General features: G+C 43.5%; 1 pseudogene; it reads right to left on the bottom strand.

Moving 5' to 3' along the window:
• Window positions 1–1,995: 1,995 nt before the first annotated feature.
• LOC148021612 (tetraspanin-8 pseudogene) lies at window positions 1,996–4,242 on the bottom strand (annotated as a pseudogene).
• Between the last annotated feature and the right edge of the window lie 767 nt (window positions 4,243–5,009).

Genomic DNA, 5,009 nt, shown 5'->3' with positions numbered 1-5,009 from the left:
CTTGTTGAGAATGAAACAGGGAAAACTGTGAAGAAATTTAGAACAGATGGTGGTGGCGAGTTCAACTCAAAGGATTTTGAAGACTTTTGCAAGAGCAAAGGGATCAAGCGTCAATTGATGACGCCTCACACACCTCAGCAGAACGGTGTTGTGGAACGCAGGAATCACACCATTGTTGAGATGGCAAGATGCATGCTAAAGGGTAAGGGATTGCCTAACCATTTTTGGGCTAAAGATATTAATACTGCTATCTACATTTTAAATCGGAGCTACACAAAGGCTCTCAAGGGAAAAACACCTCATGAGGCTTACATTGGTAAGAAACCATCTGTCTCACACTTCAAAATTTTTGGATGTGAATGTTATGCACATATTCCAGATGAGAAAAGAAACAAGTTACAACCAAAAAGTAGAAAATTTATCTTCTTGGGTTATAGTGATGAGCAGAAGGCTTACAAATTATATGACCAAGAGACAAAGAAGATCATCGCGAGTCGTGATGTGGTGTTCAAGGAGTAGCTACATACAGTGGAGGAGGAGAAGGCAAGTTCTTCCACTTTATCATCAAGCGAAGAAGTAGTCCACTATGAACCTGTCTCGAGAGCTGTCCATATCCTTAAGGAGGAGGAAGCATCATCTTCAGATGATGAGGAAAAAGTTCACCAATCTGACATCACCCCATCGGAAAAGCCATTTCCGCGTTGGGTGAAGCAGCTCTATGACCACAATAATCCTATGCCCACATCTGTTGAGGAGAAGGCAGACGGATCAAGGAGGTCTTAGAGAATAGAGGAGCAAAGGAGGGCTTCTGCTCACATAGTCAATATGGCCTTGATGGCTGAGATTATGAGAGAAGTAAAGGAGCCAACTGACTTAGAAGAAGTACTTGCAAAATCCAGCATAGAAGGCAGCTATGCAAGTCGAGTATGACAACATAATGAAGAATGACACTTGGGAGCTAGTAGACCGGCCAGCAAAGTGGAAGGTTATTGGCACCAAGTGGCTTTGGAAGGTAAAGTACAAGGCTAATGATACCTTAGAAAAGTACAAAGCTAGACTCATTGCACAAGGATTTTCACAGGTTGAAGGGTTTGATTTTCAAGAGTCATTTGCCCCAACTGCCAGAATGACCACTATTCGCACAGTACTTGCAATGGCCGCCCATAAGCAGTGGATAGTTTACCAAATGGATGTTAAGTCAGCGTTCTTAAATGGTGACCTCAAGGAGGAGGTGTATGTGGCTCAGCCACCAAGGTTTGAGGCCCCCCATTCTGAGAACAAAGTGTGTAAGCTGAAGAAGGCATTGTATGGGGTTGAAACAAGCCCCAAAGCATGGTACTAGTGGATAGATAAGTTCTTTTTAAGCTTAAACTTTAAAAGATGTGCCTCAGATGCTAACTTGTATGTTTACAAGGATGGTGAAAAGTGTGTAACGATTGTCCTATATGTGGACGACCTTCTTATTACAGGTGACTATGAAGATATGATCAACCAAACTCGAAAGGCTTTGAGTTCTAAGTTTGAAATGATAGACTTGGGCTTGCTGCACTATTGTTTGGGAATTGAAGTCTAGCAAGAGCTAGGAAAGATATTCATCTCTCAGAAGAAGTATGCATGGGAGATCTTGAAGGCATTTGCCATGGCCGAGTGCAAGGAGATATCTACACCTATGGAGGTGAATGCAAAGTTATCCGTTGAGGATACATCAGCACTGGCAGACATTGGGAGGTATAGGAGGATGGTCGGCAGTCTGATCTACTTGTGTTATACCAGACCAGATATTAGTTTTGTTGTTGGTTTTTTGAGCAGGTTCTCAAACAAACCTCATGAGGGTCATTGGAAAGCTGGATGCGGGTGCTCAGATACTTGAAGGAAACTCTTGACTATGGTATCACATACAGTTCCAAAACTTCTCTTGTGGGGAATTGTGACTCAGATTGGGCAGGAGATAGTGATTCCAGGAAGTCAGTTTTTGGTTATTGTTTCTCTTTGGCTTCATGAATTTTCTCTCAGATTAGTAAGAAGCAGCCAACAGTGGCATTGTCTTCTACCGAAGCAGAGTACAAGGCAGCTTGTTTTGCTGCATGTGAAGCAGTATGGTTGAGAAGGATCCTATGACATATGGGAGTGCATGATGAAGAACCAAATGTGCTGAGATGTGACAATCAAAGTTACATCGCCATTGCCAAAAATCCAATGTTTCATGCGCGCACCAAACGTATAGAGATCCAGTATCACTATGTGCATGATTTAATGGAGGATGGGATAGTGGAACTGGTCTACTGTCCAACAGAGGAGAATGGAGCAGATATCTTCACCAAGGCGCTTACGAAGGATCTGCTTCAAGTTCATCTTTAGAGACTCGGCATTGGGCCAAGGAGATAGTTCACCTATGGGTGGACATTGAGGGGGGGTGTTAGATATGCTCAATGCCCCACCCTCATAAGGTGCGACCAATGATCCATGGTGCTCAAAGTTGTAAGGCCCCCATTATGAGGAGAAGCCAAATGTGAGCCTGGATATTGGTTGAGTCTTGACTTGTATATCAGATGAGGTCTATGTGACCAGATGGCAAAAAAAGGTGACCATTGTGGGTCTAATCTTTGGGTTGGACTGAGTAGTTAAGTTGGTAGCAACTCAAGGCACATTGCATCGAGTTGCGGGATAAGGGAGTTAAAAGGGGCCCCTATTTTGGGGTTCGGGGGCCGCAAAAGCGGCCCTTGGCTGGGGGGTCCTAGCGGGCCCCCCTGGCAGGGGTCTAGGGCAGTGCCCTCGGCTCGACGGTAAAGGGAATATTCCTTGGCCGACTAGTGGAGGCTCATATCGTAGGTTGGTCATGCCGACCAAACCGCCTTCATAGGCTATAAAAGCTAAACTCCTTCACAGCCATCGATCATCTATCTTTCACCTAGTCAGAGTTGTTCCAGCTAGCCTTAAGCTCTTCACTTATCTTCTGTCTAGATCGCCATCTAAGCTTCACTGTGGAAGCGCATGGGTGGGCAGAGCCATCTCTGTATCTGTTGTTTGGAGCTAAAAGAAATTTCTAATTCTCCTCTTATATGTTGTGTACTCTCTATCTCTATCTCTATCTCTTTCTTAGATTTTGTTCGCTGTGCTGCGTAATTTTTACATCTCTCTCTTATTCTAGTCTTTCTCTCTCCTCGTCACTCTCTTTCTCTCTCTTTTGCTCCCCTTCTCTCTCTTCTGCAGTCTTCTCTCTCCTCTTTCTCTCTCCCCAATCTTCTTCGTGACAATTGGTATAAGAGCCATAGGTTCTTGATCTAGTTGGCCAATATTCCATTTAGTTATCCTTTTTCAGTCACACAGATATAAGAGCCATAGGTACACAAGTACAAACATGACATGGAGTAGCAGTGCAGTTATCAAGGAATTTTGGATCACAAGGACTGCAAGTTTGAAGCATTAATGGAGTCTTGGACCAAGTTTGGAGGCTGGAAGACCAGATCAAGTAGCTTGTGGGTCATTTTTGGCCAATTTTGAGGTATTTTCCTAAAAGGTGGTGGTAAATAGAGTAGAAGGGGGTAAAGTCCTGGTTACTTTTCACGAAGAGTTTTCTCTCTCTCCATTCTCAAGCTTCAGCCAAGCTTTCATGAAGGATATTGTCCCATTCCTCCCAAAGTTCTACAATCAGAGCTGTAAGTTGGAGTGCCACATGCTTCCCAATCTGTTGCATTCGAAAACTTGCAACCACATCCCGACGGAGATTTGCAACATCCAGCCTGGACAGGAGTTAAGGTTTCATTTTTGAACTCGGCCTCTGTGAGGTACCGGTCAATGGAGGCCATTACAGAACTTGGACTTGGAGAGGCAACTGTGAATCTTCTGCCAGTTGGAAGTCTTGTTGACCTACCTCCGCAAGCATGTGGAGTAATCACCTAGCATGTACTCCTTGTAGCACTTGTTGCCCACAATTTGGCCCACAATCTTGTTGGTGATGACGAAGGCAAAGACGGTGAAGACAAAGAGCAGGAAGATGAGGAGGAACATGAGGACCATGTAGAGCCAGAGAAGGCAGGTCACACGACAACAGGTGCCCACGAAACCTACTAGCGAGACGATAAGGATGAAGTTGCCAAGGGTGATAATGGGGCCCTGTAGGAAGCGGTAGCAGTCAATGCTATGCTGCTTGGCGAGCCACACCCCGATGGTGATGATCGGGATGGATAGCACAAAGGTGAGAAAGTTGAGGATGCCGACCACAATGGCACTCACACCAACCATGGTTTTGTTTGTTTGTACTATTACTATCCTATCTCTATCTACTACAAAAGAAGAAGAAACAACAACAGTAGGAAAAATAGCAGCATCATCTTTACCTTCTGGCCATTCAAAGTGTTTCAAAACAGTCCTTCATCCACCATTGAGACAACAGGAAGCTCTCTCATGAGCAATAGTTTGTTCTGCCCTAACGACTTCTTTTGTCATGTGGATTTCCTTGCCACTTTCAAACGCTAATACAACATCAAAAGAGCCTTTTCCCTACTCCAAGCATTTATCACTCTCACAAGCATCTCTTACAGGAGAAGTTGGACTGCTTGAAGAGACTTTTTTCCCATCCTCAAAAGCTTCATCCAATGAGCAAGTATTATCTTGACTCGATGTTCGATTTTTCTGAAGCTCTACAATGGATGTCATATTGCAGATAACTACTTCACATGGTAGCAAATGCTTTTAGTTTTATTATCCACAGTTTCCATATGACATTCATCAAGCATCATAAGGTACTTGGTTTTTGACGTCTTATTCTCTTAAACTCATCCTCTTGTTGAGCCATAACCAATTACTTGGGAGAATGCAAGATCTCAAGTAGGCATTAGGAGATAAATTTGATGCTTTTCTGTTGTCTAATTCATCACAGTCATTTTGGTTCACTCTCATTGCATTGGAATGGGTAAATTCATGCTAAAATTCATTGAGCATTATTGCTTATGCTTACCTTAACCAATTGAGCTGTTGTTTCTTGATTGATCCACTTAAATCATTTTAAA

This window comes from Lygodium microphyllum, chromosome 17, assembly GCF_053477565.2.
Source record: "Lygodium microphyllum isolate KBCC chromosome 17, Lygodium_microphyllum_v1.1.10, whole genome shotgun sequence".
Lineage (NCBI taxonomy): Eukaryota > Viridiplantae > Streptophyta > Polypodiopsida > Schizaeales > Lygodiaceae > Lygodium > Lygodium microphyllum.
Note: the sequence above shows the minus strand (reverse complement) of the source record. Positions and strands in the feature narration are given on the sequence as shown.